The sequence below is a fragment of the Lepisosteus platostomus genome, chromosome 5, assembly GCF_059453375.1.
Source record: "Lepisosteus platostomus isolate fLepPlt1 chromosome 5, fLepPlt1.hap1, whole genome shotgun sequence".
NCBI lineage: Eukaryota > Metazoa > Chordata > Actinopteri > Semionotiformes > Lepisosteidae > Lepisosteus > Lepisosteus platostomus.
In genome coordinates this window covers 45,457,166-45,467,250 of record NC_142615.1, presented here as the reverse complement: position 1 = coordinate 45,467,250, position 10,085 = coordinate 45,457,166, and the positions used below count along the sequence as shown (strand labels likewise).

Below are 10,085 nucleotides of genomic sequence, written 5' to 3'. Positions count from 1 at the left end.
TCATACTGACACTGGAGCTCTGAGAGTCAGCCTCCATTCTGACAGGAACAGACCCTCCTATTCAGCCCTGAGAGACACACTGAGAGAGCTGTGTGGGGAGAAGACCTGTCACCCTGTAGAGCTCTGAACACTGGACTCTCCTGTGTCTCCCTGTGCAGCACTAGAGCTATGAACACTGGACTCCCTGTGTGTCTCCCTGTACAGCTCAGCTCTCAGCTGCCTCATCACACTGACACCCACAGCCTCACAGTACAGCCTGGCTTCCTGTGCTGGAAGAGCTCGGAGGAGCAAAAACCACAGACTCACTGCAGAGCCTGACCTGTAGCTCCAGTGAAGCTCTACCTTAAATCGCCGCTGTATTAACAAGGACTGAACTTTTTTTTCATAATTTTGTTGCTTTTTCAAATTTGAAACTGACTCCTGCTGCTGCAGCTATTATGGTGAAGCTGTAACACAAGAACTCTGCTATATTGAACAGGAGAGTTTAAATACAGCATAACTGCTAATACTACTACTGCTACCACAACTGCTGCTGCCACTGATACTACCATATTCAGGACACCAGTCACTGGACACTGCCTGACACAGACAGCAAGACAGGACCATATTCAGGACACCAGTCACTGGACACTGCCTGACACAGACAGCAAGACAGAACCACGTTCTAGACACTTCCTGATACAGACAGCAAGAATTACAGGACCATATATACATAATTGATTATCTTGATACTGATTTTCAATTATAATACTTGTCTAGAACTGCAAAGATTTTTTTTTGTTTAATATCTGATCTCTTCCTGCCCCTGTAGCACCTGCGGCCCTGCTGTCTGTATCTGTATCTGTGTTTCCTCTAGTGAGACAGGAGAGCTGCTCCTGTCTCTCCTCTCCTCCGCGCTGCTGGGAGTGTCTTCAGGGAGAGGAAACAGTGATGTGTCTCTGATATATATGGAGAAGACTGAAAGGGCCCTGTGTGATTGGCGTCCCGCCTGTGTGAGAGGTTCCTGCTGTCAGTCTGAAAAGGCAGTGCTGTGTGTGATTGGCGGGGCGGGGGGCTGTGTTGTTACTGGGGGTCCGGGGTGTGGAGCAGCAGCTCAGTTGCCCTGTGGGCTCAGGGGTGAAGACAGGGGTCTCAGCTGCACTCTGTCCTGATGACAATGGAGAGCTGCCTGTCCATCTTCTCTCTCGCTGTCCTGGTGCTGCACAGCTCAGCCAGTAAGTGACCAGTCTTCTCCTGTCCAGACAGACAGACAACAACTGGAATTAAATTAAGTAAAGTTTTGATGTAAATGGAGCAATAAGTGGGTTGAACAATTTTTAAAAGTTAATTTTACATTCAGTTTGTGGGTATTCATAAAAAATATTATAACTGTATTTTATCTTGGTCTGTAAGTAAGGAAATATAATTAGTTGTGTCTAAATATAATTAGTTGCTTTTAATTTTTATTGGATTTTATTAAAATATTCTTAAGATTTCTAAACATTATACAATAATAATGTTATAGATGGATAGAGCAGAAGCTGGCCATTATCACCCTCTATTGATAATTTGTGAAAACATGGAGTGTATAAAATCTTTAAAAAGTTATTTAACTTACTTGTTACTGTAATAATAAACTTTATATATAAGTGATAATTTGAGTGATATGCTGTGACATGTGAAAAAGTCTTCATCTATTCGAAAACAAAAAAAGTGTGAGCAATAAAAAATGTTTCTAGAATAATATCATATTATACAGGATGATTCAGAAATACCCTGGGTTGTTTATTATTTTATTGTGTTCAATTCTGACTCCTCTGTATTGTCTTATTACAGACTGGTGCTTTAATAGAGATACACGTGTTTTTAAATAGTGAATTATATTTGTGACTCATATTAAATTATTACAGACTGATGAATTAATAGATATACAGTAAATGTGTTATTACCACCTAAAGTGTTTATGCTAGAGAAATAAGACTGGAGTTTTAATGCTGCCATTATATCTTTGGTGTATTCAGACAGTCCAGGTTTCTATCGTTAGGCTGTGTGATATTCAGTTGCTGTGAAAACAAGTAGTTCCTCTAGGTGTTATAAGAATATGTGTTCCAATATGATAGGAAGTTATGAGTGTGAATTCTTCATTTTAAAGACTTACAATTACATTTTGAAAATGTAAAACATTTTCAGTCATAGGACAATTAGCTCTTGTATTTTTATAGTATTAAAATAAAACTGATATATGTATTACCTGGTTCATAAAGACCAGGTTTGCTTGTTTTCACATTGAAAAGGACAGGCTGATAAAAGTTACATTCTTTATTGCTTTATAAGTTATAAAATGAAAAATATTAACACAATTGTGAAAATTCTTAGTATTGTAGGTGTATTATTATTAACTGGGGTCTCATCAGAAACTGAGGTGTAACATTAATAATTTAACAACTACAAGACATTGTGGCATTACAGCAAGAATTAAAAAATGGTAGTTGTGTTTTGTGTTTATACAGGATTTGTCTATTATTTAACAGCTAAATAACTTATTTTGTGTTTTTAGGTTAGTTATCTAATGACAGGTTTTTTTTTGTAAATTGTGAAGTTTTAATAAGAATGCTTTATTGTTTTTGACTACATTCGAAATCTGAAATTATTATCAAATGCAATTATATAAGTATGAGTTATACAAATTAAATATTTAATTACATGTTATCATACAAATGCAATATTTAAAAATTAATTCGTAATCACAGGACTCAAGTTTAGATTTTTGAGCAGTTGCTCAGGACAACATCATAATAAATGTATCTGTGCCTATATGTTAAACCTGTCTGGTATTTTTGAAAAATGTTGTTCTTTAATATAATTTAATCTGATGATCATGTGTTAAGTTTAGATGTTGGCAGGTAAAGGCTAGAAAATCATTGTCAATAATTCATATACAGACAATGGGAATATACACCTCACACACATTTCAGCACAACATGTGAAGTACCTGTCAGCCTCTGACCACTGTTGTGACCACAGGTCCCAGTAACACAGAAACACTGGTCCCAGGACTTGGAAGCCACAGAGTTAGTACAGTGTCCAGTACAGTGACCACAGTCTCCTGGAACCCAGGACCAGCCATCTGAGGTTCTACAGTTATTACAGCCACTGCCCGCCGTAGTGACCACAGCATGCAGAAGTGCTTTTCTGTTTAATTTAAAACTCAGCTTTATGGATATTCCTTAAAATTATAATTGATTTTATTCTGGTGCTATAAATAAGGAAAAATAATAAACAATTTGCAGTATTAACAAGAATTTCACCTCTACAATTAATCATAATATTAATTCAGCTTATATGTTTTTTAAACTATTTTCTATTAATGCTGTATTAATAGTTTTATATGCAGTTATACACTATTACACACAACACAGACTAAGGATAATGTTTTTTAAGTACTAACATATAATTATTATAACTATTAATATTGTAGATATTTAGCAACCTTATCACAAATGTTGTACAACTTGACAATCCCTTATCTATTACCACAATAATAAAATACAAAATTTTGGTTGTAATTTGGGTCATGTGCTAGGAAATTTTCCCATTTGCAAACAAAATGGAATATAAATGTTTTAACAATAATACAACATCTTCAAAATATTTACCAGGGGTTGTTTATTTCATTGTGCTCAATTCTGCCCTCTCTAACAGGTATAATAACAGACTAGTGTATTAACAGAGATCAGTGTGTTTTTAAACACTGTTACTCCCTGATCATTCAAACTCTGAAAGAGCTCAAAGTCCCGCGCCTGGGTTTCAATTATATCTCCTGCTGCAGATTTTCCATCTTTCTGCAGCATTACACTTCACATATTGCAGCACAAGTTGTGAAGCATCCATCTATTAAGAAAATATTTTTATTGATTCTGTTTTGGATTTTATAACTTATTTTCAATGTAGACCATTAAAAAGACTTATCAGTGTTTAAATCAGTGTCTGATACAGACATGTGGTCAGTGTGCACTGCTAAGTACATGTGGGGCCTGAGACCCAGATACACCAGATACACCAAACCTGGTTTCAGTCATTCAGCCTTCTGACACCACAGCCACTGTCCACTGTACTGACCACAGCTTCCAGAAACCCAGAACACCATCATTACAGTCATTGTCCACTATACTGACCACAGCTCCCAGAAACACAGGAACATCGTCATTACAACCACTGTCCACTCTGACCACAGCTTCTAGAAACACAGGAACACAGTAATTACAGCCACTGACCACTGTACTGACCACAGCTTCTAGAAACACAGGAGCACAGTCATTACAGCAACTGACCAATATACTGACCAATATACTGACCACAGCTTCTAGAAACTGAAGGACATGGTCTTTACAGGTCTTTACAGCCATTGTACACTTTACAGCCATTGTCCACTCTACTGACCACAGCTTCCTCAAACACAGGAAGACCATCATTACAGCCAACTGACCACTTCCAGAAACACAGGAGCACAATCATTACAGCCACTGTCCTGACCACATTTTCCAGAAACACAGGAACACCGTAATTACAGCTACTGACCACTGTACTGACCACAACTCCCAGAAACACAGGAACACACTCATTACAGCCACTGACCACTGTACTAACCACAGCTTTTAGAAACACATGAGCACAGTCTTTACAGCCACTGTCCACTGTAGTAACCATAGCAGAACAGCCCTCTGCAGTCACACAGTGATATGGACAGAGAGATATATAACAGGATCTGGACACAGGTGTGTGGAGGGAGAGGTAAGATGGCTGCTGGTGGACTTAATGTCACTCCACTGTCTCTTGTTCCCCATGGGAGAGACTAGCAATCCAATCAAACAGGTAAAACCAAATAAAAATTCCAGGTGTATTTCTAAAATGTCTTAATATAAAAATATCCTGTAGACATGGTGATAGGGATTGTTTCTCTCTCTCCGCAGGCAGTGCTGATGTGAGGCTGATGAATGGTGCCAGTCCCTGTGAGGGGACAGTGGAGGTGTATCATGATGGAGAGTGGGGGACAGTAGCTGACTTTGGCTGGGATCTGGATGATGCTGCAGTGGTGTGCAGACAGCTGGGCTGTGGATCTGCTGTATCAGCACCAGGAGGAGCTCACTTCGGACCAGGGTCTGGATCAGTCCTGTTGGGTGGGGTTTCCTGCGCTGAGGGACTGTCGAAACATTGAAGTGAAAGACTGGGGCTTGAGTCATGACTCTGATGCTGGAGTGAGGTGTTCAGGTAAGAGACAGAGACTCTCTCCAGTCTCCAGCTTGAGGACAATGAAAACTCCTCCACTGATCTAGAGTCCATCATCATGATCCATTTAATTAAAACTAAATAAATTAAAATCTAGTATTGATAATATGATGATAATAATAATTAAAAGCAATATACGTTATAAACATATTATATTAAATTTATATATTAATTTAAGTGTGTCTTTTTTCTGTGTTTCCTCTGTGTTTATGTAGCAGGACAACAGGAAGTGTCTTCCTGTAGCTCATCCTCTCTCTCCAGGCACTTCAGTGTTGTTCAGTGTTGTTCAGTTTAAACAGGCAGGCTGTGCTCAGTGAGTCTGTATCTACTTCACTTTGTCTTTACTGTTTTAGCACTGGTGAAGTGACAATCTGCTGTGGTTCCACTGTGCTGTTGGGTGAAATGCCTTTTCATTTTCAGGTGTTTTAATGGTATTTTGGTGTCAGTGTCAGTGGATCTGGTCATTTTCAGGTGTGTTTAAATGGTATGTTGGTGTCAGTGTCAGTGGATCTGGTCAGTTTCAGATGTGTTTTAATGGTATGTTGGTGTCAGTGTCAGTGGATCTGGTCAGTTTCAGGTGTGTTTAAATGGTATGTTGGTGTCAGTGTCAGTGGATCTGGTCAGTTTCAGGTGTGTTTAAATGGTATGTTGGTGTCAGTGTCAGTGGATCTGGTCAGTTTCAGGTGTGTTTAAATGGTATGTTGGTGTCAGTGTCAGTGGATCTGGTCAGTTTCAGGTGTCTTTAAATGGTATGTTGGTGTCAGTGTCAGTGGATCTGGTCAGTTTCGGGTGTGTTTTAATGGTATGTCAGTGTCAGTGTCAGTAGATCTGGTAAGTCTCGGGTGTGTTTAAATGGTATGTCGGTCTCAGTGTCAGTGGATCTGGTCAGTCTCAGGTGTGTTTAAATGGTATGTTGGTGTCAGTGTCAGTGGATCTGGTCAGTTTCAGGTGTGTTTTAATGGTATGTTGGTGTCAGTGTCAGTGGATCTGGTCAGTTTCAGGTGTGTTTAAATGGTATGTTGGTGTCAGTGTCAGTGGATCTGGTCAGTTTCAGGTGTGTTTAAATGGTGTGTTGGTGTCGGTGTCAGTGGATCTGGTCAGTCTCAGGTGTGTTTTAATGGTATGTTGGTGTCAGTGTCAGTGGATCTGGTCAGTCTCAGGTGTGTTTTAATGGTATGTTGGTGTCAGTGTCAGTGGATCTGGTCAGTTTCAGGTGTATTTAAATGGTGTGTTGGTGTCAGTGTCAGTGGATCTGGTCAGTCTCAGGTGTGTTTTAATGGTATGTTGGTGTCAGTGTCAGTGGATCTGGTCAGTTTCAGGTGTGTTTAAATGGTGTGTTGGTGTCAGTGTCAGTGGATATGGTCAGTCTCAGGTGTGTTTTAATGGTATGTTGGTGTCAGTGTCAGTGGATCTGGTCAGTCTCAGGTGTGTTTTAATGGTATGTTGGTGTCAGTGTCAGTGGATCTGGTCAGTTTCAGGTGTATTTAAATGGTGTGTTGGTGTCAGTGTCAGTGGATCTGGTCAGTCTCAGGTGTGTTTTAATGGTATGTTGGTGTCAGTGTCAGTGGATCTGGTCAGTTTCAGGTGTGTTTAAATGGTATTTTGGTGTCAGTGTCAGTGGATCTGGTCAGTCTCAGGTGTGTTTAAATGGTATGTTGGTGTCAGTGTCAGTGGATCTGGACAGTCTCAGGTGTGTTTTAATGGTACGTTGGTGTCAGTGTCAGTGGATCTGGTCAGTCTCAGGTGTGTTTTAATGGTATGTTGGTGTCAGTGTCAGTGGATCTGGACAGTCTCAGGTGTCTTTTAATGGTCTTGTGGGGCTCAGTGCTGTAGTGGAGTTCAGCTGCACTACCAGCTGTCCAAAAGGCTGATCCTTGGTGGTGGAGTGACTGTCGGTCTGATTCTGATGAGCCCAGAATTTAAGAATCCAAGAAACCAATGCAGCTTTTGATATAAATAGAGAAGAAACAGTTCTGTTGGCTCATTTATGTAAATTAATGATTTCAGGTTTGATATTTCAGACTAGACATCTAACATCTAAACTGCTCTGCCATATTTTGACTTCTTTACGGCACTGGTGGTCATGTATTTTCTTGTGATGCACTGTAGCCTGTTCCGATCCCTGCCTCCCGGCAACGGAGGAGACAGAAGAAGGCGTAGCCTTACTCCATCAGTTTACCTATCAGTTTACTTATTCACCACTACACCCCCGTCTCATCCTGTACTTAAACACCTGTCTGTTCCTACCTCCTGGCTCAGTATTGGTTTTCCTTTCGAGCTTCCTAGTTGCGCTACTCCTTCTTCTACTTTGTGTCTTTCTTGGTTTTCGGATTACGCTTTTTCCCCCTTTGACAGCGGTTTTTCGGATCACGGCTTGGCTTCGGTACTCACTCTCTGTTTTGAATCTCTGGCTTCCCCTGGACTCCCGGATTGCTCTATTGTCTACGGTTTCGGATCACAGTTTGGCTTCGCTAACTTGTTCCCTGTTTGGATCTCTGGCTTCCCCTGGACTCTCGGCTCGTTTCTTCGACTACGGCTTTCTTCGGATCACGGCTAGGCTTTATCAGCTCCTCCAAGTGGGTTCATTCACTGGTTTCGGTTTCTCTTACCGAATCCCTAACATAGCCAGGAGCTGACTGCTAGACCCAGCTGTGCGTACGTGGAGCTGAACTCCATGAGAGTGTGTCATTCTCTGAGATCTGCTTTCATGTGGAGAAGCACAACCCTGGATGTGTCCAGAGCGTCTGTCAGTGCCCAGGTCAGACAGTCCTGCTCCAGCAGTGCCAGACTGTGACAGTCCTGGTCTTGTCCAGAGTGTGTGTCAGTGCCCAGGTCTGACTGTCCTGTTCCAGCAGTGTCAGGCTGTGACAGTCCTGGTCTTGTCCAGACTGTCTGTCAGTGCCCAGGTCAGACAGTCCTGCTCCAGCAGTGCCAGGCTGTGACAGTCCTGGTCTTGTCCAGAGTGTGTGTCAGTGCCCAGGTCAGACAGTCCTGTTTCAGCAGTGCCAGGCAATGGGGAATCTTTTCTTTGAGTATATGACATGCCATTCTGCTTCTGTGAATTTGGTGATATCGATCCGTTTTTTTTCTTCTGTATTTATTAAGTCTACATCCCTGGCTACACTGGGAATCATGAATTGTAAGAAGCAGTTTGAAAATGGATGGATGGATTCGTGATCAGTTTCTATTTTTACTTATTGTACAGTTGAATGTGTTCCACAGGTGGCATCTTCAGCACTGTGGTTATTGCTATGAACATGTGGAACAGCTGGAATTATGGTGATAGTTTGATTTGTAGTATTACACAAACTGATTAATTTAGTGTCTCTGATTTTCATATCTTGTATTTGCCCCAGCGTACAGGTAATGATGCACTGAACACCTTATTTAGAGGCACATGTTAGGGCACAGAGGTGGAGATTGATGATTTAGAGTCTTTGATCTTAACAGAGTTTAACATTCATCTACAATTATTAGATGTACATGTATCTACATTATTTCTGGAGGAAAACAATCAATTTTACATTCAGTAAAAACATTCAGCCCTAAAATATGTTTTGGTTTAACTATCTGACGTTGACCTTTCAGATTTTCTTCTGACTCTCCTCTCTTTCATTTCATTTTTATTTATTTCCTATTATCTACTTTTTTTATCTATATCTATCCTATTATCTATATTCTTATTGAAAGCACTCTGCATTATTGTACAATTGATTGTAATAGTGTATGTATTTCTAAAATTTAATTTTCTATGCCAAATTGTAGGTGTAAATCTGTTTATGAATGGAACAATAAGAAGTCAAGATTTAAATTGAGAATCTATTATATTTATTTTTTCACATGAAGTTGGTTTATTTTCATAGGGTAGTAAGTTTAATTCTCACAGGCACCAGGTTCAGCGACAGTGAGCAATGAGCTGCACTATGAGAGATTACCTGCTCAGACTGACAGCCTGTAGTTCTCTATTGCAGGTTTCCTGAGGCTGGTGAACGGACACAGTCTCTGCTCTGGGAGAGTGGAGGTGAATCTCAAGAACACCTGGACCTCAGTGTGCGACTCTGACTTTGACTGGCAGGATGCAGAGGTTGTCTGTCGGGAGCTGAACTGTGGGGCTCCTTCAGTGATACACAGATGGGCTCATTACGGACAGGGCTAGGGTGCAGTCAGGTCAAAGCAGTTCCAGTGTAGAGGACAAGAGTCCAAACTACTGCACTGCCCCACTGCAGCCAGGCCAGAGCACAGCTGCTCCCAGAGTAGAGCTGTAAGTCTGACTTGTACAGGTAAGATTGTCACAACGTTTTCACTCATGGAAACAATTGTTATAGAGTCATAAATTATACATATTTTGATTGGGTGATCTCTGATGTAGACTGAGTGATCTCCAGGGGAGAGTGGGTGATCTCCTGAGGAGTGTCGAGTGGGGCAGCACGCAATCGGCATGTTCTAGGCAGGGTCCCAAGCACACACCCCACACACCAGACTTAATTTAAAACAGTGATTTATTAGCTGGAACTTACAGTATATGACCTGGACCGGGCACACTAGACATAGCTGAATGGGCTGTTTTGTGAAACGTATATCTACAGCCTGTCCAATTGCCAAAACTATCCTTCAGCCTTGAGGCTGGGAAAACTTATCAGCCTATGCTGTGTCAAAGCCTGTTTTAATATCAGAAACCTATCCTTCAGCTCTCAGACTGTGTGGGGAAAAAAGTACAGTTAGCAGGTAGTAGGAAGATTTTTCAATTGTAACAAAGCTGCTCACTGATGAAGCTAGGAAAAGTAAGGTAAACAGCCAGTGTGATGGCAAGGACAGTTACA

At 40.9% G+C, this 10,085-nt stretch overlaps 1 long non-coding RNA gene across 1 annotated transcript; it reads left to right on the top strand.

The window, feature by feature from the left end:
• Positions 1-882: 882 nt before the first annotated feature.
• On the top strand, positions 883-9,367 carry LOC148667264 (uncharacterized). Its single transcript, XR_015937045.1, has 3 exons — positions 883-1,214; positions 4,950-5,247; positions 9,237-9,367. It is a non-coding gene; the product is annotated as an uncharacterized LOC148667264 (long non-coding RNA).
• The last annotated feature ends 718 nt before the right edge of the window (positions 9,368-10,085 follow it).